This window comes from Pimephales promelas, chromosome 15 (assembly GCF_988280905.1).
Source record: "Pimephales promelas chromosome 15, fPimPro1.hap1.1, whole genome shotgun sequence".
Classification (NCBI taxonomy): Eukaryota; Metazoa; Chordata; class Actinopteri; order Cypriniformes; family Leuciscidae; genus Pimephales; species Pimephales promelas.
The window spans coordinates 26940449-26963604 of record NC_142783.1 but is presented as its reverse complement, the minus strand read 5'-3'; the positions used below and the strand labels follow the sequence as shown (position 1 = coordinate 26963604).

Sequence of the window (23156 nt, the reverse complement as noted above, 5' to 3'; positions counted from 1 at the left end):
ATATTTAAAGCATTCTGGCTTGTCTATTTGTCCCCTATTCTGTGAGAGCAGTGTGTGGAGGTATGGGAGGGGGGGTGTGTTTTTTTTTTTTTTTTCTTCTCTGCGTTTTTCTTAATGTCCAAGTATGTTTCTTTATCTATTTGCCCTTATTGTTTTGAACTACAGTATTCTGCATAACTGCAGTGTGTTCATTGTCAAGCTCGAAAAATGAATCTTTAATTAATAGAAAATGTTAATAGTATTATAATAGTAAATTTTTTAGTTTATGGTCTTGTATATTTGTTATTAGATCAAATAACGTTTTAATCTGTCACATGGTCATGTTACAAACTGCTCTTAACAAATTAAAATATGTCACACCTGTGGGGCATGTTGTCACATTTCACTTCTATTCTTTCAGGGTAAATAAAGAAAAAAAGTATATACTGTAATAATAAAAAAGACTGCTTTGTACTAGACGTGTTAAAATAATGTGGGGGGAAAAAACGCTCTTATAACCCCAAGTGGATTTACACTAACTGAGAGAGTCAAAAAGTGTTAGCTTGTGTCCCGCTCTCCCCTGGAGCATTCAAGCGTTAAGAAATATTTATGGCCGGTAAATGTTTCTAATTCACCTGCTATTGGACTGTTAATTATGGATCCTGACTACAGGATCTCATCATTGATCATCATCTTGATTGAAATAGTGTTCTATAAAACCTGGTTTTATGCCAGTGTTGTTTAAAAAGGCATTACATACATACAATACATGTAAAAAGTGCTGCTCAGAAAATCATTGTCAGAAAGAAACAAAGAAAACCGCATTTCCAGTTGAGATGAATTTAAGTGTTGTCTGCTCAGCTGATGCCACACTACAAGGCAATCTGCTGATATAAATAGATTCTGTCCCTCTATTTACATGTTTATTTCCATAAAGTCTGTCATTATGTCTTTAATTGTAAGTCAAAGCTAAGATCATTTGCTGATGGCAGACAAGAGCTAACAGGGACGTTTTGAAGACTACAGCAATTTCTCCTCGGAAATCTGGCCTCGGGGGAAAGTGTCCTCACAGCAGCATTTTTTAAGATGTCAAGAACTCCTTTTTGTGCTGTAAAAACAAATTGTGACCTAATAATGTCTCGTTGGATTAAACGACTGTCCCGTAGATGCAGATTCAACAGCCTATTAGCAAAATGACTTTCCCATCGCTTGGATGCTTCCTATTTGTTTGTTTTCACTTGCTTATCCTTATTGTCATGCTGTTTGGTTAACAGTAAACATGCATTCACAGAATATACAGTGCAGAATGAGTCTCTATAATCTCTCTCTCTATCTCTCTTCGCAGTAAGATTTGTGGCAGTAAAGTATGTGATCCTCGGCAGGAATCATCTCCTCTAACATATGGGTGTCTCTTGGTCCAAAAGGCTTCTCTGTGGGCAAGGTGGGCATCTGCTCCTTAACATTCACTGCTATTGCCTTCAGCAAGATGGACACAACAAATGCTCATCTTTACTGAGTAAGACCAAATTTACACAAAGAAATTGAAACAAGCCCTCCAGTTTGTTATCCTATCTACAGTAAATATCATGGAAACAACACAAGAAAGATAAAAAAAAATGCAAGTCTGTAGGGAAGTTGTTGTGAATTTATCCCATTGACTTCCATTGATTGTAAGTGCGTAACTGTCAATGCTTTTACCCGAAATGACTTGCATTGCATTTAATGAATATATGTTATGCGTTCTCTGGGAATCGAACCCCATCACTTTTGGGAATGATGCCCTGGAATATAGTGCAAAAAATTATTTGTCTTGCTTTTAAATTACTATAAATGTTGCAAAGATGTGATATTAGGTAACACCTTATAACAAATATTAGAAATATTTTTAGCTACACTATGGGTCAAAGGTTTGGGATCAAAGTTTGGGAAGCAATTGATTTTTATTATACCACATGGATGCATTAATTGATCAAAATGACAGCAAATACTTTTATAATATTACAAAATGCTTCCATCTTTATTTTCATCAAAGAATCCTGACTAGCTTTTCATTAAGCAGTGCAATCATGTCAACTATGATAATAAGAAAGGTTTCTTGGGCACCAAATCATGAATGATTTTCTGAAGAATCATGTAACTGAAACTGGAGTAATGGCTACTGAGAACTGATTGACCTCACATTACATTACTAGCAAATACGTTCCCTTCAACAGTCCATTATTAAATTATTCCATGCTAAACAGCAGTGACACATTTTCACAGAGGGTGTGTGATGCATGTCTTTCACTCCATGTAAGTTGTCTTGTGAGGGTTTCAACGTAATCCTAGGGCAAGTGCTGCCAGAGTTTAATCAAGATGATGGCTGCCATATGTCTCAGCTTGTGTTGAGACTTCTTCCCTCGAGCTCCACGTTCTCAAGAGCATTTTGCACAGATTAGTGCAGCTTCTCTCTCTCACTCGCTCTCTCATTCATTTTTTCATTTATTCTCGCTATCAATCTCTTTTATCTCCGTCGGTTTATATCTCGTGAGAGGGAACACCCAGCCAGTTTGGTCTGGCCAAGATTGGTCAGTTTTTGCACTTGATTTTGTTGGACTCAAATCACGGTGTGTGTTTTCTGTTTTCCTGGTTTACTAGGCAGTTATTTCATCTTCTAAAATGCTTAAAGCAAAAAAAAAAAAAAAAAAAAAGCGAGCGCTGTCAGTCAATTTAAAATGAAATTAATTATGTGATATGCATGATGTGATTAATAAATTGAATTAATCACAATTAATCGCACACAATATATCAACATATTTTCAGGGTAAAGCCCCCAAATGACGCTATTGTCATTATAAAGTGCTGCAAAGGTTGACATATTTTTGTTGGCCTAAACCCAGAAACAAAGAGTTGGCATTTCAAAGTAAAAAAAATAAATAAATAATAATAATAAAATGTCTGAGATAAGATCTGTGGGTAACACAAGCTCAAGATATTTTCATGTTTTTGCTTTTATTCCCTATGACATAAAATACACCCCTTGTGATGTACTTGTTTTGAAAAAGGTGGTTGCTAAAAAAGTGGCTAAATGTGACTACAGTGGTTGTAAAACTGTGGGACATTTAACATCACCACATCGAACAGGTAACTCGTCTACTTACTATAGCTGACATTTACAGCTTCGTTGTGTTTATACTCACACACTTGCAAACTATCCAAACTCAAACTCTCTCTACAAGACAATTTACTTCAGTAATGTGATGTGTTTAAGAGTAAAAGTACAGGAAGGACAGTAATTGATTGGATTTTTAAAAGTTGAGCTTCCTTGTCCATCTGGAAACAATATTGTTCACAAGGCACCAAGTTTGTCAGTTTGAGGGCATCATTATCATTACAATCAGCCAACAATTAAAACGTATTACAAATAGAATGTGAAAATAAAACAAATTTATTGGCTTCTAAAATTTTTTTTTCTTCAATTTAATTATTTACTCACAATAATGGGTGATTTACTATATATATATATATATATATATATTAGGGCTGTGCAAAAATTAATTGTGATTAATCGCATCCAAAATAAAAGTCTGTGTTTACATAATATATTTGTGTGTGCTGTATATAATTATTTTGTATATATAAATACACACACATGCATCTATATATTTAAGAAAATGTGTTATTCATATATGAAATATTTATATTTATATAATATAGATTATGTATTTATAAATATATACAGAATTTAAGCGCAAATAATTCTTAAATATATACATGCATGCATAGGTATTTATATATACAAAATAATTATATACAGCACACACAAATATATTATGTAAACACAGACTTTTATTTTGGATGCGATTAATCGCAATTAACTTTTGCACAGCCCTAATATATATATATATATATATATATATATATATATATATATATATATATATATATATATATATACTCACCTGAAGGATTATCAGGAACACCATGTGTTTTACACCCTTTCGCCTTCAGATGCTGATTTAGTGCTCACAAAACATTTCTTATTATCTTTAATGTTGAACAAGTAATTCTGCTTAATATTTTTGTGGAAATTGTGGAAAAAAAATTCTGAAAAGCATTTATTTGAATATTTGTTTTTGTTTTGTAATAATGTAAACGTATGTATTTGACCATGGGGTGTGTCATGGATTATGAATTATTTATTTAAAAAAATGTATGTTATTTTAAAAATAGTTTTAATACTGTTAAATGCAAAGCTCTTCATGTGTGTGTGTGTGTGTGTGTGATCTTGCAGAGTCTGCTGAGCTATGAAGGAGGTGTTCCGGACTCTCTGCTCTCCTACAGGATGACAGCTGGTGAGGAGCCGGCCTCTCCAATGAGGAAACCAGCGACATGCAAGAGGTGAAAAAGTCTCTGTTTCCTCCTCTCTCCTCTTCCTCCACGGCCAGCTCATCTTTTGAGAAGCATTTCTTTTCACCGTGTCTTGTACAGAAGGTCATTGGCGGAGGATGTTCTGGAACAAAAATGTCAAAGACATATTATTTTTTCTCCGTCCATCATCCTTACTGTTTTTTTCTCGACGAATTATCACGAGGATAATACGTATTTGGCCACCACTCTTTTGATAAGTAAGAGAGTGCTGCTGAAGTTTGTGAATACAATAAATACAAGGAAAAACATGACAAATACACGCATGTGCATTATGCCAGTGTCCTCCGGGTTTATCTTAACCCGCTTATTATAATCACCATGGAATTACATCCACTTAGAAATGTTGCCGCATTCAGGCAAACCCACCCTTGACTTTAGTCGTACGGGTCTTCATTGTGCTTTCGCTCGTAATGTTTTCTTTTTGTAATTTCCCTTTTCATAGGATCAACTTTCACACATTTCAGTCTGTGACCAAATGAATTAACACATATTAAGGCGAAGCGTGCGAGCCTTCCTCTGTGTGCAAGTGCTGGAGGCAGATAGACACTTATCGTAAGCTCTTTACATTGCTGTATTAATTCCAGCCATTGAGGGGGGAAAACAATTTGGAGGCGTTCTTGTCTCCAGCAGACAAACTTGATGCGGAGGGCAGCATTGATCAGAAGCCAGTTGGGTCGAGACCGCTGCATTCATGTGGTTTTCCTGGCCAAATGTTATTTTTTCCATTGTGGATCACTTTTGTAAACGTGCTTTCTTTTCTGCGATAAAAAGCAAAAGTGAAAAGAAAAGGGCCGAGTTTTGCTGTGTCTCTCAGTGGGGCGGGTGCGTGGACGGGGTCTCTTCGGGCTCCGCTGGCTTCAGTTGAAGGTGTCGAGGATGTCACACGCGGGCATTGTGTCATGTAAACGTCTCTTCACTAATTAATTTCTCTCTGGGTTGCCGCGTGAAACGGCCCTGGTGTGATTCGACCCTGTGAGCTTGTGCCCATTGTCTGTAAAGTGACAGGGGAAAGTGATGTTTTAAAGAGAATACCGCAATGTCCCTCTACATGTGAGGGTCAATGACAAATAAAGATGTCCGAGATGATGAAAGGAGAAATCGCTTAAAAATCTAGTTCACAATGCATGTGCCAAATTGTTGTGAATGAATTCTCTCCTATTATTTTTTACAGTTTAAAAAATAATAATAATGATTTAAAGTGAAAAGTGATAAAATATTACACTTTTAATGCACAACACAGTATCATTATATATATAAAAAACAAAAACAAAACGTTTTTCAAATGAGAGATCATGAATTTTAATTAGGGTTACTCCGTTCCGTCATGTAAAGGTCAGAATATGTATTTTAACTCACTGACCTTGACACAGTCATAAGTCTCTACAGGGGTCCTCTCTGTGAGATCATTTCCTGTTTTATTTGTTTTGGTCACATGACGACAAAATGACTTCCTGCATGTTGGTTATACCACAGTTAATTTGATTTATAGATGTAAAATATACTATTTTATTTAACATTATAATCACATTTTAAAACTAAACCAATGGTCCCAATTTATATATAAAGTAGTGTCTTCAACTACTATGTACTTGCATATTAATTTATTGAATACAATGCACTTATTGTGTACATCCATGTTTTTACATTGCACAATGTTTTATGTAAGTACATAGTAGTTACAGACACCTTATTTAAAGTGTGACCAAAATAATAATACAATATTAAAGTGTTGGCAAACATGTAAGTGTTAATTAGACTTTAAGCAAAAAAGAATGCAACTTATAATTCAGAAATTTAAAACATGCTCTCCATAGACAACTTAATAGATTCAAACAAAGAAAGAGCTGCACATTACTGATCTGTAAAACGCTCTCTCTCTCTCTCTCTCTCTCTCTCTCTCTCGCTCTCTCTCTCTCTCTCTCTCTCTCTCTCTCTCTCTCTCTCCCTCCCTCCCTCCCTCCCTCCCTCCCTCCCTCCCTCCCCCTGTCTGTTCTCATAAAATTCTCAGGTTGTTGACACACTTAAGACAGAAGCTCACTTTTCTTATGTTGGCAAACATGACCACCTGCCAAGTCATATTCAATAGGGAGACCTTAACCACAAATGATAATGTCTGCAATATAGAGACAATAGATAAAGAAAAATTAATACAAAGGAGCTTTCTGTTCAAGCCCTGTTTTCTTTACAACTACCTCACTGGAAGACAGGGGATAGTCCATTAGGGACACGTTGATAAGACAATATTTACTCAGGAGGAACAAGTTCAAAGAGACCATGCTTTTTAACCCTGGTCTTGAAACCGAGGACATTGAGACTGGCAGGTGTTTTTGCTGAGTTGTTCTGTGGTGATTCAAAAGATCCTTTTTTCCTCACTGGCTTTACGAGCTTGACGTCTGTGTGAACCACTATGGTTTGCATATTTGTCTTTATTTATTCAGCCTAGAGCATTAGTTATTGTGATGTTGATGGGATCTAACATATAAAAAATATTTCCAGGACGCAGTTTAGCTTTGTCTTTAACAAATAAAGAAACAACAGTGAGGGTGCGACTTAGCCCAGGGCATGGCATAAAGGAAGAGTTCCCTTAAAAATTGCATTGATAATTTGGTCATTATTTACTCACCATCTTGTAATATTGTCCTGTCATCCACCTGAACATTTGGTGAATATATATATATATATATATATATATATATATGAAAATTCTTTATGCAGATCTTTCCATACAACCACTGACTATATCTGTCAATGCCAAAAAGATAATCAAAGTGGGCCACATGACCTGTGCAGCCATACATACCATACTTTCTGTACTTTAACTTTCTGTACTCATACATTTACAATGGTGTCAATAGATGACAATTAAATAGTAATCTATTTACCTTGTCATATTTCGCTATTGTCTTTGATGTTGACACATTGAATTAACCAAAAATGTTAATTCTGTCATCAAATACTTACCCTTATGTCCTTCCAAGCTCATAAGACTTTCATTCATCTTCCAAACACTACTGAGATGCATGTATCTGTCCACTCCATTGAAAGTCCAAGCAGGCATTTGTTTACTCTATTTGAAATGTTTATACAGTATGTGAATAAAAGTTCATCACATATCATGTCTGGGATTTAACCACTCATTTCATATCGATTACTTTGTCTTTATGAACGTTTTAAAGGATCAAAGTTTTGTTTGTGTGTATTTTCAATGGACAAACAGAAATCAGATTTCATAAAATAAATTTTCATTTGTGTTTCAAAGGTAAATGAAAGTCTTATAGATTTGGAACAACATAAAGGTTAGAAAATGGCAAACCACCCCTTTAAATTTCAGTCACATAATCGTGATTCCAGAAGACTTGGAATATTGCGCATATTGACTAATTTATAGTGCCGTTGAAGAATGGAAAGAAAATTTCTAGTTTTGTAGAAGTGTATAGCGTTGGATGACATGAATTTCATTTTAGGCAGACTTATCCCCTTAATCTGTGTCTGAATAACCTACGCTAATACGACGATTCCAGCGTTGTTCACGGCCAACAGGAAATCCAAACTGGATATTCCATCATAAATGAAGCATATCACAAATGTACAGTCTATAACCGTAATTATCATCTGTCATTCTCATGTGAGAGTTGTACATGCGCAGTGTCTTTATGGTGTGGTAATACACTAAAAGCTCCAAGGGCACGGCATCCCTGTGCAGATGTGCTCTTTCTTCCTCATTACCCATCAGTGCTCCAGCGGAGCCCTGATTCAGCCGGCCACAGCAGGCATGATATCACCCATCCTCTGCACGCGTGTGTGTGTGTGTGTCTTATCCATGTTTGTCCCTGGAACCCTTCCAAAAGTGGCTTTGCCACCCTGCTAGCCAAATAAGCAGAAGAAAGTGCAGTGTTTTTCTGCCTGGACGAACCCGACCTTTGCTTTTTCTTGTGCAAGCGAGCAAGCAGGTGACCGCTGCCCAAGTCGATCACCTCCTCCGGGTTCACTCGTGTTTACCTTCCTCGTCGCTGTCGTTCTCTTGCCTGTGGACTTTAGCGTCCTGTCGCCCTGCCAAAGCCCAGGCGCTTCCAGGGTCCCTTCTCCCGGAATCAAAAAGCAGCTAAAGAGGTTAATGCACTCAAGTAAGGATGAACAACCAGCTGTTAACGTTCTCATATTTAATACCTAACTCATCCAGAAGACATCAGGCATAGAGATGGAAGGGAGAGAGTCTGGAGCTTATGGCGCTCACATCTGCTTTGTACATTTGGGTTGGGAAGAGTATCTTAAACACTTGAGAATGACAATACCCTGAGATGAGCTGGACTTAAGCAGAGATAAAAGCAGATAATGGAGGGTCAATGTAGGATGATTTGTCAAGAGATCATGAATGTCCTTTTTTAATTTTGTTTTGGTTGATGTCGCTTATTTGGTATAATAATAATAAAATAAAAAAAACCATCTAAGCCAAAACAAAACATGCCCTTAAAATGTCATCAAGTCTATAATCAAACTAAGGCAAATTTCATGTCCTGTGTTTGTCCGAATGATCTCCGCCGATACGTAAGCAGTGCATCAATCCAGGTCAGATCTCCGATCTGAGACAGAGATGGAATAGAGCTGTTTTTCTAGTTAAGCAGAGGTGGAAAACAACTCTTGGATGCAGCTGTGTGCCACTGCACCACCTGCCCTTGACCCCCCAAACCTGAATGGAAAAAAAGGAGATTCTTTTTTCCAACTTTCATGTGATTCCAAACAGGAAATTTTAGGAAGGAGGTAAGAGAGGTGGAAAAATAGTTACTGTAGATTTTATTATTATTTCTTTTTTCCAGGTGGAGATTCATGACTTGATGGTGTTAGAGTCAGATAAAAAATACCTGCTTTCTTGGTCATGACTACTGCTGCACTTGCAAACAATTTTGTTGTTGTTGATAAAACAAGAATAATTAATACATTTGAATCATATTAAAATCATAACTAAAGTCCTTGAATGGCGCTCATCATTGAAAGAATAGCTGTAAAGATCCTTTCACATGCTTGTCATGATTTAGGGGGTGAATAGACATGACAGCTGAGAAAAAAGCTCACACACGCAGATGCAGCCAGCACCATGCCTTTAGCCCATGACCGTCAGCTGTTTAGCAAATCTGTGATCCTGAGGGGAGTCCTGTCCATTATACATGCCACACTTAAAGGGACAATTGGCCCTTTTTTTTCATCAAGATGTCCAAGAGATTGTATGTTATTGTTGCAAAATCTAGTAAGACTTCTCCAGTGCTCAGAATGTGAAAGCTGATCTGAATACTAAACTTAATTATGCTGCCTCATTTTAGCCAATTTATAAGGCGAAATGGTGAAAGCAGTAGCCCAGTGAAAAAAAGCCATCTAAGATGATGGATGAGATGAAAAGAAAGGTTCATATTTTATCAATACTTTGTCAAAAAAAGAAAATGTTTATGGAAACATACAGTAAAAAGAAATTATATAATAGTCGTTATTTCACCCTGTATTTGTATTGGCCTATTTCTGTACGCAAAGTATTTTTTATATCTAAACTATTGCGGTGTTAGCTTAGCAGCATGCTAACAGCAAAAACTATTCGAGTCAAGCTGCCGCATGAGCGGTAACCGCTTGAAATCACGTATGAGATTCATAATGGTTAACATGCTCGCTTAGAAGGAACTCCGTTTAGTAGTATGTGCACTGCCCAGGATTTCAGTCTCATTGTCAACATCGATCCAGTGTGCTAAAACAATTGTTCTCTTAAAATTTCCCACAATGCAACACAGACCAGTTCAAGCTGACAAAAATGGAATATCAGCTCATATTTCATGATAGCACTGCGTTTTTTAACAGATACAATGAAGATACTTTAGCAAAGCAATTTATACTAAAAGGTAGACTGGGAAAAAACCCAGACAACTTCCGGCAAATTTAGATTTGCTCTGAAAGTTAGTCTGGCAAAGAGCTCATTCAAGCCCATTTCCAATCCGTCGAAATCGAGGCACCAATCAGAAACGTTGGGGCGGGCTTTACACGATGACAACAGCGCTGGGATTTTGAAGCAGATTCTGTAGCCTACATTACAAAAATGGATGCCGCTGTCGAACATCACTCGTTCGAATCAGCTATCGTGTCTATTTTAAGCGATTTGAGCGTTTCCTTTTTGTTAAAAACCGAGCAAAGAACAACACTCTGAGATGTTTCTCCGCCACTCTGCAAACATCATCTCCTTCATTGCTCTGATTGGTTTTAGGTCTATCTGCGACGTCCCTCTGGAAGTGATTTGTCTATGACGCTTTGCCAGACCATAACTCAGTTACAACTGAGAATGGTCTGGTTTTAACCAGGCTAACTAAAAGGTTAAGTCATAGTGTTGCATAGCAATTTTGTTTATAAAAAAACAGTGATGTAAGTCATGTAAACATGTCGCAGGACAGCAGGTCATCCAGTGTTAAGTCTATTGAAGCTCTTGCTAGTGCTCCATAGGGCACACTTCATATGCACTTACAATTTTTGTATTTTATGTTTCAGAATATGCGGCCGATATGCGCCCTCAATGCGTACTTTTGCCGAGCCTGCGAGCTCTTCAGCAGACTTCTACCTGCCGGTCAAAGTGGCATTACTTCAAGAAAGTGCAGATCGTGAGGGCTCCATTTGGAACTGGGCCTTTGTGTTCACACTCTACTGATACATATAGTGTACATAGTGAACTAGGGAGTGGAGAGGCATTTTTTGGGACAGAGCTCATATTACTGTATGTGCGGATCTTAAGAAAGGGCCGCTTGATCCGTTGCGGTGGCCTTTGAATGTGTACGCTCAGATGTTTTTGGGTAGGCTACTTCAGAAGAGTCTTTGTTTGAACTAGGCTTGCAACCTAATAACTCTTATTGTGTTAAGGCAGATGCAGACGCTCACACACCCACACACACAAGGAGCTTTTGCCATTATGAACAATACACGGTCCGTTGACAAGACGAAAAGAGCCGTATGACTCTGATTCATACAGCAGTGTTTAGTGATTTATAACCAGTTTAAGGGGTGTTTCCTCAGTTCAAACACTTTAAAAATACACTTATTATTTGCAAGGATTCAAATGGGAATACATTTTACTGCCATGTCAAAAGTCACTTACCTAACATTTTTTTTGTCAAGTTAAACCCATTTACATTTTAAATAGTAATAAATAGTTTATTTTTTACAATAATAATGTATTTTAAATCATCTTTGCATCTTCACTAACATCTTTTTCTACACTCTTAGAAGAAAAGGTTCTATATAGAACCTTAAAAGGTTATATCAGCGCTACCTATTTGGAACCCCTAAAAGGTTCTATACACTCTTAAAAAAAGGGTTCCTCTGGGTTCTATATAGAACCCTGGGGTTACATACTTGGCCAATAGAACCTTTTACCAAAAAAAAAAAAAAATGGTTCTATATATGAAGAGTTCAGATGCAAAAGCCTCTAAGTGCCATTTGAAATTTTCTTCTTTAATGATGATTTTTATCAAACTAGTATATTTAAGTTCAGTGATTTCACTTAAATGGCAATGATAATTACCTATTAATTGTTATTTAAGTGAAATTACTGAACTTAAATATACTCGTTTGATAAAAATCATCATTAAAGAAGAAAATTTCAAATGGCATTTAGAGGCTTTTGCATCTGAACTCTTCATATAACCATTTTGGAGTTACATATATGAAGCGGGGGATTTTCTGGTTCTAAATAGAACCATTTCTTCTAAGAGTGTATCATATAGAAAAAGTTGTTCATAGCATTATTATAATAACAATGTGTTTTATTTCATTTAGTTTTACATTTTTGCACTTCTACCACAATCTCAACTTTTTGTAAACGAACAACCCGTTTGGGAAACCCGTTTTCTTTACTTCCTCTTTTTTTCAACTTTGGTTTCTCCTGTCTTTTATGTAAATTGGTCTAGTTTGGTTTAGCATTTGGAGGACCATAGAGGTCATTTCATTGGCTGACCCTTTCTACAGGGAATAAAACAACACCGAAAACAAGGCGTGTGCCAGGGGAGCGAGGTGAGGAGGTGGGCTTCGCAATCTCAGAGGTGTGATTGAAACTTTGGCAGCAAACTGAGCCAGGTGGACACTGCAAGGCCCCCCAAGTCACCTAACAATTTTGTCACTCTTACACAGCTCCACACCCCCGCGGTATTAACCCTGCACTGCTGGTGTCAGACATTAACAGCCTTCTGATCGTCAAATTATGTGAAGGGGGGGGAAAATGATTGTACAACTAGTTCTTTTCCCACCCATGTAATTGAAATCTACCTCTCGGCAAACAAAGAGAGGGCATTAGTTGTGTCCTCCCAGTGTTTAGAGGAGCCACTCAATATGTGCTGTTGGCAGAAGAATAGAATCGTTATATCACAACCTTCAGTATTCTTGGCCGTCAAACAAAAAGAGCCATGTGATTTTCTGAAGACATCCCTCATGTGACTGTGAAAAAAGAGAACACTGTGCCGGACAATGACGGACACCGGCATCTCTTCCATTCTTTTTTTTTTTTTTTCTCTTTGCCTTGTTCTGCCTCTCGCTTTCGCCTCGTTCTATCTTTTTTTATCCCTCCTACGTCCTGAACAAAGGCGAGAGGCTTGGTTGAGACGATCTGTGCACAAAGCAGGAAACTTTGTGGTTCAGAAGCATGTCATATCACAAAAGGCAGGGATCAGGAGGATGTGTTGCTAGGCGCCGTGATTGTGTCAGCACTGCTGGCCAGAACATTTCCTTACAGGTGAACTTTTAAATGGAGACTGACAGATATATGCTTCCTGCTATTTTACAGAGCGGCGAAGCTCGAAGCAGCCCCCAAGATCCTTTGCATCACTCCTCGGGCCAATCATCTCTGTTTGAGGTACGTGACATAGCAAGTGCCCTCCTGTAAAATCCGTCCCCATGGGATTGCTCTGTTTCTCTGTGTTTGGGCAGCTTGGCGCGGTTCAAACTGGGTTCAGGAAAGTGCACGCATGTGAGGGTACGCGAGATCTACAGGAACCCTTTCATGTACTCGGTCAGTGTTGGAGAGTCAACCTGGCACATGAATAATTGTGATATTTTTCATCACAGGCGTCCAGTGTCATTACAAACACGCTTCCATTGTGACCCGTAAAGTTGAAAGGGCATTGCCAAATATGGTTCATGACGTATATTCCTGTGTCTGTCAGCACGTGTCGCTCTGCCCAAGTTTAATTTGACCCCTTTTGAAAACAACTAATTTCCTGTGGAATTCACATTAACTCTCCAGAATTAGGCTTGTTGATCTTTACCAAAGGTGGATGGGGTGCGGAGGAGATATTTATGTGTTTGACGTATAACACAGTCTCTTTAATGGCCGCCTTGAAAATGAAACAGAAATAAAATGTTGGATTTTTTTTGTTGTTTTTTTTTTATTTTTAAGTGTGTGTGTGAGAGAGAAACAAGAAAGAATCAATACTGTTTTTGTATCACTGACTGATTTAAACTGACTGTCTTTTTCATATGTATTAATAAACAGTCTATAGAGCTATTCAATTATTATTTTATTATTTAGTAGCTATATATAAAAAATAAAATAAAATATATGCTCGATAAATATATTTCTGCAGATGTCACCAGTTGTTATCCCCAGCAGGGACTTCAAGCGTGGAGCAACTCTTTTTTCTTCTCCTCTGAATTGGATTTAAAGGGGTCATGAACTGGCTTTTTAAATTGTATTATATTGTTGTCTGAGGTCAACTTATGACGTTCGCTTGGTTTTTGCATTCAAAAACATCAAAACGAATAAGTAATAGGCTATTTTGTACCCAAGTTTTTAGCCTACCTTAAAAACGCTCGGTTTTTATGGGCATCTCGCTCTGAAGACTTGGAAGTAATCGCCCACTGGTGTGAGTGGATAACAGTTTTGCATATTATAATGAGTTTCAACTCACCCGTCCATACACTTGGTGGAAATTGTTTTGAAAATGTCCATTGTTGTAAAATGGCAACCGGAATGATTCGACCCAGAGTCCGTGTGTTGCACAATTCCTTTCAGATTCAATATAGACGGCACAGCACCGTTCTTTACTCTTAATCGGTCTGAAGATGTCAAAAGCTCAAGGAATTTGATTTCTCAGTTCATCACCCCTTTAAATAACATAAAATGGATTTATGAATTTGCTTATATATTGTTTGTTCTTGTTGTATACATAGATTGTATATATCAAGAACATTGTTATTTCAGGGGTCAGAACCACTTCCAGCCGCTAAAGGGTTAAAAGTACAGCTAGACTTTGCTAACTTGTTTGTCTGCCGTAGACAGAATGGAGTCTTGAAGTAATTCTTCCCAAAGTCAAACTGTTGAAAGATAATGCAACAGGGGAAATCCATAACGGCTACCCACGATTATGTATCCAGGATGTCCCATTCAGACGGACAGTGTCCTCATGGGGGGAGAGGGCGGTACAAGGAGGTGAAAGGACGTGCCAAGGTCAAATGTGTCTGTGGTCTTATTTTCTTCCTCTTTTATGGGAGCAAAACACATTCCAAACAGATGGTCTCGTCGATCGAGAAAAAAGTCTTATTGTTGCTTGTATCCTAAAGGTCCTGGGGGTCACAGTGACTGGACAAATCTGTGGGACTGGAGTGGGAACATGAATGGCGTTGACAGGTGTTTAGTGATTATGTTAAAAAAATAAATAAGCCAGTTAACTGATGTGTAAAAGCTTTTTATGCCTTCGAAATTCGTCGGGGCTTTTTTCTCTTTCTGTTTTAGCAGCTCCACGAGCTCAGCCTGAAAACAGCATCTATTCTGAGGCACTTGCCTCGACGTCAGTCAGACTATTGACGCTTTCCTGTTTGATGTCTCTCCTAGCAGTAACATCAAACAATCAACAAGCGAAACCTCTCTCAGCATTGACCGAGTGTACAAAGTATTCCTTTCATTTTTCCGAGGCACTGAAGTGCTAAACATGTTTAAAGAAACCTTCACAATGCGGCCTCCCAGGAGGTATTTCGAGGCTAAACGAGGTTAAAAGGAAGTTTTGTTGTCTCAGACAATGTTGCTATCTGTCTCAATACACGATTTCCCTTTCAGTTTGCATGTTCTTTCGCCTCCAAACAATTTTCCTTCCCCTTTCATTTTTCAGATCAGGCATAGACGGCTGTTAAGTGGCAGTCAAACCAAGAAGCACCGAGTGCAAAACCGCCGTTCAGTAAAATAACCTTGCCAAAGGGTCTTTCCCCCCACCCCTAACGCACATAGCTGGCTCCATCTTTGTGTATTGAGTGAGTTAAATCAATGGCAAAATGTTGGCACTTTACACAGGACAGTGACCAGGAAGCCCTCCCCCGTGTGATTGACACTTGAAACGTGTGCGCGGACGGAGCCAGGGGCGCTGCTCCACGCTTGAAGTCTCTGCTGGGGATAACAACTGGTGACATCTGCAGAAGGGGCCGACAGAAAGGCAGTTGAAAGCCATGTTTGTTGCCTTGGCCCGCTCAGATCTTCCTGCTTTTATGAAGCCTACCACCCCCCCCCCCAACCCCCACCCCCCTCCTCTGCTTTAATATTATGATTCAGCACCTGGCTCTTTTGAACCTTGCTTCAAAACTTCAAAAGAGGAGGGTGGCATTAAACAACATGAAATAGGTATGGAAGGGGGACGACGGCAGGGTGTTGGCAGTAAGGGCCAAGAGGGCGCGGGGACACGGGTCGGATGATTGAGGTAAAAGGAAGAAGGACGCTCCGGCGGCTTGATTTCGCTCTCATCATCTTGGCGGGTATATTTCTTTTTATTTTATTTTTTTTTGTGGCCACCGCTTCTCTGCCATCTTTAGAGATGTGTGCCATTACCGTTTTTGTAACATCAGATAGTGGTCGGGCATAATGAGGGTTTTGAATATGGGGCCGGTGGGCTAATGCACAGTTGTAGGGAAAATAGAGACAGAAACCGATAGGGGTGTGTCTGCCAAAAGCAAGTACGGGATGCCGTATTTGTAAATGACTGAGGAAAATGGCAGTGGGAAAAAAATAATGGAATGGCGTGCTTTCGTCTCGCTGCCTTGACCATGTAGTGCTAGTAACTGCTGTTGGTTGGTGGCAAAGTGTGAGAGTCTGCTGTACGAAACTGTCCCAAACTGAGTACACTTTAAGGGCAAAGGTCACCTAGAAATACAAATTCTGTCATCATTTACAGTAGGGGTGTGCGATATGACGATTTTTAATCGTGGACGATTAAAATGTCTCCACGATCTGCTTTTGAAGAAATATCGTAGTATCGTGTTACAGTGCATTCTATCAGTTCAGTTCTGGCGCCTCCGTCTCTCAACTGTACAACGCGACGTAGCCTACACATGATCACACGTTAAGGAATAGGTACGGGACACCGCAATTCACAAAAGTTCATTATTTGCATAAGCCTTGCATTTAATTCACGCCGATGCGCTGTTCTAACGTGCGCTTTCCTGACCGCATAACCCCCGACGCTCACATGCACTAGAAGTCTGTCAAACAGCGACTGAATACTGGACTAAGTTATCTCTCGAGTCTTATTAAGCTAATACTGTTAAATACACACAATGTTTACATAAACAGGCTATGTCTAAAGTGAAAGCAAACATTTGAGAGAATATCTGGTGTAATATGCGTCTATATTAAACGCGTCGCGTGCTGGTCTAAAAGCAACAGGAATAGTAGCCTACTGCCGCTTGTCCTTAAAGGGATAGTTCACAAAAAAAAAAAAAAAAAAAATCTGTCATTATTTACTCACTCTAATGTTGTTCCAAACCTGTATTCATTTCTTTCTTGTGCTGAACACAAAAGACAATTTTTTTTTAATGTGGGTAACCAAACAGTTGCTGGTCCCCATTAACTTCCAGGAGAGAACCTATAAAAAAAAACTATAGGGGGACCAGCAACTGTTCGGTTACCCACATTATTCAAAATAACTTTTATTTTCAACAGAAGAAAGAAACTTATTCGGGTTTAAAACATCTTGAGAGAGTAAATTAAGACAATTTTCATTTTTGAGGGAACTATCCCTTTAGTGTTAAAACAACAAAACACAAGGAGAAAATCACTCACTGACTGAGAACTTTAATATATCTTTAATAAGAATCAATTTATTCAGTGAAGTCTATGTAGTGTTTTAATTTCATATTTGTTCATTTAATTACTTCAATGCAACTGCTAAATACACCTACTGCATCTGAAAAAATAAAGCACTATTTATTTAATATGAATATTAATTTGTGTAATGTTTATCTTGTCTTATTTTTTTAATAACAAAGAAAATAATGACAAAGATTTTTATCTTCGCCACTGGCCTAAATGTGTGGCTTTCTTTTTTCTTTTGTTACCTAAGGCTTTGTTTTTAACATAGGGACATTAGTTTGGCTGTAATGAACAGCCACTTGCAAAATATTAAAACCAACTTGAAAAAGAATCGTGATAAAAAATCGTGATCGTGATTTTCCTAAAAAAATCGTGATATGATATTTTTTCCATATCGCCCACCCCTAATTTACAGTACTCGCCTTCCTGTCTTTCAAAACCCCCTTTAGGATTTTCAGAGGAACACAAAACAAGATATTTTACATAATGTTCATGCTGCTCTTTTCCGTACAATTAAATTGAATGGGGAACATGATTGTCAAGCAAAGTTTTTATGGCTTAAATTATGGTCTGTTCCTCACATAAAGGGATCATTCAGCTTTAGACTACACAATAGTCTTAACAAATTAAACAAATGAAATATTGATTTCATGGTTATGCATAAATTATGATAATTCAGCTTTCAAGTTTCCCACTGTGAGAAATTAAATTATTTTTTGTTGTTTTTTGGAATCCATAAAAAAGTTGGCAACACCCTAGTCCACCGGAAATGCCAATCAACAGTGAGTTCTTATTGTACACTTTTTTTTTTTTTACCTCCCTGCACTCATATTTTGAGTGATGCATTGCAATAAGAGAAAAGACTTAATAAAGTTAAACATGAATGACGGATGGACAGGCGTTCTTTTTTTATTTTATTTTTTTAAGGAAAACTGTTCATTTAGTGACAGATGGAACAAGTTAGGTTACCCAAAAGTCTACTATTTCGCCAGAGACTAATCTAATCTAATACATAGGAACGGATTTGAGAATTTAAATGATTTTTTTTTTTTTTTAAATCATGAATCCACATATACTACTAAACTAAATACCCTGCATATTTTAACAGCATTAGCACTGGGAAGTGACTGTAAAATTAATTAAAGGCACATTATACCAGCCTCCATTCAGACGAACTGCAAATTCTTTTGACGCCACTTACCCTTGATACTCACTTTAATAGTGATCTTTATTGTGGCAAGATCTGAAAAGTCAAAAGCAATTACTTCAGCTGAGCGCTATTAAAGGAAACTCTTTCTTTCCACCCGATCCCTGCACCTTGCTCTCAGACCTGCTGTAGCCATGACGCCCTGAGCTGACCATAAAGGCCCTGGGTAACATTGAGTCAAGGACGCTTAATGGATGCTAAAGCACAAACAACGGAGCTCCAAGCATGCCAGAGCAGACCTAACCTGGGGCACAGACATCAAAATGCAGGTTGGAGATTTGACATTCCTGCAGGCACTAAATGCCTCGCCAGTGATTTGAAAAAAAAAAAGAAAAGAAAAAAAAGAAAGGAAAAGTCAATATCCCCCTCCTGTTTCTAAACGCTCACTATCTGATGAGCACGGGTAATGCAGATCTGATTCTGCTGTGACAAAAGGGCCGCGCTAAGGACAGCCTGAAATGTCTCTCTCGCTTTTTTCCATTTCCTCTAACTCGCACACTCCCGCTCTGTGTTTGTGTGTGTGTGCGCGCTCGCACAAATGCTCACCACTCTTTGAGCCCTTTGATAATAATAACGACAGTGGGAAAGATTATCACAGTTGGCCACTCCTGAACTTCAAGGTTAAAGGAGCACTGCAATTGTGGCTTTGTGTTTACCAAAGAAAGGCTAATGATGAATTAATTAGCCATGGACTACGTTTGCTGTCTCCGCATCTATCTGAGGACCTTTCGCATCCTCTAAGTGGAAGAATGCTTTCATGAAGAAACATGAAGCACTTGTACTGTATGTAATGTGCTTAATATAAACCCCCCTTATGAATATACATTCCATAAATTAGCATGTCTTCTAATCAAATGCGCTATTAACATTCTTACCTACTTTGAGGGTTAAAGACATTGAAATGTCATGTTATTTACTAGCTTTATTTTTCTCACTGTAATAACTAATGGATTTTAATTTATTATTATTTAGATAATAACCAAAAAAGTTGTAAGTCCTAACTCAATTCTGAATGTTTAAAGGATGAGGTATCAAAGACCATTCACATATTGGTATTTAATACCCTGTTAATTAAAGATGTAATGAATTCATGTTTTAGAATAGAGAATGAGTTACAGCTCTTTTCCTGCCCTATAGAGTCACTTTTCATGATTTTTCACCGCTTTTTTTTCTATCACGTTGTAAAAGGCTTTTTATTCATATTTTATTAATTGTTTACACTTTCGTTTGATTATGAACAAATGCAAATTCACATAAGTCAAGTACAATCACTTTACAAAAATGAATTACAGTAAGGTTACAATGGACGTACGAAGGAAACAACTGATAAAATGAAATTACTTCAGATTTTATTATTTAGAATAATATTGCCACAAGCTGTAAACAATATGTGTGCTAACATAATTTTAGTGTGAAAGAAAAGTTGTTTCCAATTTTACTTTGTTGCCATAAAGTAATGCCAAAGATACTAAAACAACCATAAAAATGACAAGAGTCATTTAATATTAACAGAATATGTAATATTGCTTTTATAAAATGAAAAGCAAACATTTCCACTCTAAATTACTTTATTTTTATGACTTTCTATGACTTTGCCTCCTTCATTTAGCATTTTTTTTGAGTTATAGTGTAAAGGTGGTCATGACTAAAAAGAGAGAGAAGATCTAAAACATGTGAAAACAAGGCGGCAGGTGTTTCCCTGAACAGTTTCAGGTCTCCTTCAGTGGACTGGCAAGTACAGGGACATGGGGTGGACAGTTTGATGGATAAATTACACAAGAAGTGGAACTTAAAACCCGCTGTAGCAGACTCATACTGAGCTCTCGCATGCTGGGATGAGGGCTAGAACAATCGCAAAGGCACAGTGAGCAGGTCTCTCTCTCCCCCTCCTCTCTCTCTCTCTGTCTGCTCAGCCATCGGCCAAAGCTAACCTTCATTTACCTTTGCCTTGGGGGAATATGGAACAATACAGCAAATTAGAGTTGGGAAAAAAGTTTGGGTGAAAAAAATCTGGATTCCTATGGTAAAAATTGCGAGACATCACCAAACCCTTGCTTTAGTTCCATAGGAGCTTCTATTTCAATCGAACAAACTGATATTTTAGTGCAACAGTGTTTGATGGAAGTTGAGCTTGAGAATAAAAGGTCAGTAAGGTTGGAGCGCCTTGTGAAAATTTCCCACACACAGCATTTTTTTTTTTTTTGTATGCATATTTTTAATAAAAGAACTTTGCATATTTTTCAAGAAAATCTTATCTTAAAAACTAGAAAAAATGTGAGAAAGTAAAGCGGAATAAAGAAGTTAATTAAAAGTCATGCTATTTAATTGAAATGTGTTATTTCATCCTGCTCCTTTGAGACTGACCTTGGAATCTTTTATTCGTGAAATAAGACGCCACTCAAGTATGATGCATATCAAAACAAAATAGAGATGCTTTTGAAAATGCCTTAAGCATATCCTTGTGAGTATTTGTATGGATGAATTTCTCTAGTGCCAGCGGCACACAATGATGCTTTGTCTTGAAGCCTTGGAAAGAATTTTCTAAGAAATCTTTTATGTTTTCGAATTTTGTGGATTTTTGCAATGTGATGTTAGGATTTCTTAAGATGAAAGGAGTGAAATATGTACCAGAGAAAATGAAGTCTATATCAATGTCTATATTAATAAAAGGACAAAAAAGATGTATAAAAACAGATTTTGAAACATTACATACACGTATACACACACACACATACACTTTACAATAAGGTTTCATTTGTTAACACTAGTTAACTTTAACTACAGTGAACAAATCATTTATTAATCTTAAATGTTCATTTTAGCCTTTTACAAATACATTTTTAAAATCAAAAGTTGTACCTGATAACATTAACTAATGTAATGTAAACTAACATGGACATTTAAAGGAACTAATGTTAATAAAGGGTAAAAGAACAGTATTGTTCATTGTTAGTTAGTTGTTGCTTTAAGTGTTAACAAATGAGACCTTATTAAAGCGTTTCCGTGTGTGTGTGTTGGTTGTGTGTGATAAGCTTTTAAATGAAAATGTTATAGTTTTGATGAATGAATGTATTAGATGCCTTTATATAATCAGAAAGATATTTTGAATTTACTGAACTAATCAGTAACTAATCCTTTGAGATATTATTTCAGATGTATTCTGGTGAAGGGTGCCATTATAACTGAGCTGAGGGAGGTAAAAAGTGTTAGTTACAGTTGTCCCAACCTGTACTCTAATGAAAAGGGGTCACAGGGTCAAACTGATAGTGCTGCCCCTCTTGTATAAATATTTTACTCCATGTGAATCCCATCTTTCAGAGCTTAGGACACGCTGACTGAAGGTTTCTTCAGGGCGAGGCCACAGGTTGACGGACATGCACAAAAAACCAGCCCACCAAACAAAGGCCATTCAAGTTGAGTGGAAGACAAGGCCGTCGACTTTGGTTTCTTCGTGCAGAAGTATTAAAACGGGTGAAAGCCTTCAGTGACAGAGACTCTGAGCGCTGATAATGTGAGACTTTGTTCTCTTAATCATTGTGGAGAGAGTGAGAAAGTCACCGGCGTGTCAGGGTCGAGGGCAAGCCCGTCCGGAGGAGCCGTGCGAGGACTGTACAGTAACATGACGCAAGATTTCAAATAAAGATAATCAACGTTTTCAGCATAGACCCTATTGTGACGGGACACATCCTATCTCAATCGTCAATAGAGGTGTCAAAATGCAAGACAATGCGCAAGAAGTGAAGGAGGGAAACAGTAGCTCCTTGTTATTGTGATGGCATGTAACATGAGCTTTTTAGAAGACTTCTTCTTTCATCTGAGCTACAGATCTTTTCTCATCCTGCCCTCCCTCCCACGAGGGGTCGAGAGATTCAGAGCTCACCAACAGGAGGAAGACCCTTCAGGTGTGCTGTTACAAAACGGACACATTTGCCTTGGAAATCAAAAGCATTTTGGATGTTTTTTTGAATGCAACTTATATAGTCATTTATTGGGTGTCTTTTACAATTACGTTTAAGTATCATTTTGGGTAAAAAACACACTGTGGCAGAATTTAAATTTGGTCGGTAATCAAGCCGCACTGTTCAAAATTGAAGAATTGCCTCCTTTTCAATTTATAAATTGGAATATCAATGGAATTGGCCCCACCCAACAGGAAGTTGAATTAGTGACACGAAAAATATTTTACTAAATGGCAATTCAGAGAATTCAACACTGGGAAATGAATGTTTTTCCACCCTGGTCCACAAAAGTTGATTCATTTTACATATAAAATATATAACCTAAATTAAAATACAAATTTAAATGTTTGTCAAGTCAACGCTGAAATGTTTTAACTAACTTTGCTCTTTTAGTATTTTAATTTGAGGTAATTATACGTCCTTAGATTCGCATAAAAATTGCTCTAACAAAATGCATTATCACTGTCATTTCACTTTAATACAACAAAGTACAATTTGAATACACTGTCATTAAATC

At 37.6% G+C, this 23156-nt stretch overlaps 1 long non-coding RNA gene across 1 annotated transcript in view; it reads left to right on the top strand.

Annotated features, from left to right (window-relative positions):
- The window catches only part of LOC120482866 (uncharacterized), an 87227-nt gene extending 64071 nt beyond the window's left edge, over positions 1–23156 (top strand). Inside the window, exons 2-5 of the long non-coding RNA XR_016146702.1 lie at positions 1325–1420; positions 4253–4359; positions 13187–13255; positions 21999–23156. This is a non-coding gene — a long non-coding RNA (uncharacterized LOC120482866). The remainder of the gene's footprint in view (positions 1–1324; positions 1421–4252; positions 4360–13186; positions 13256–21998) is intronic.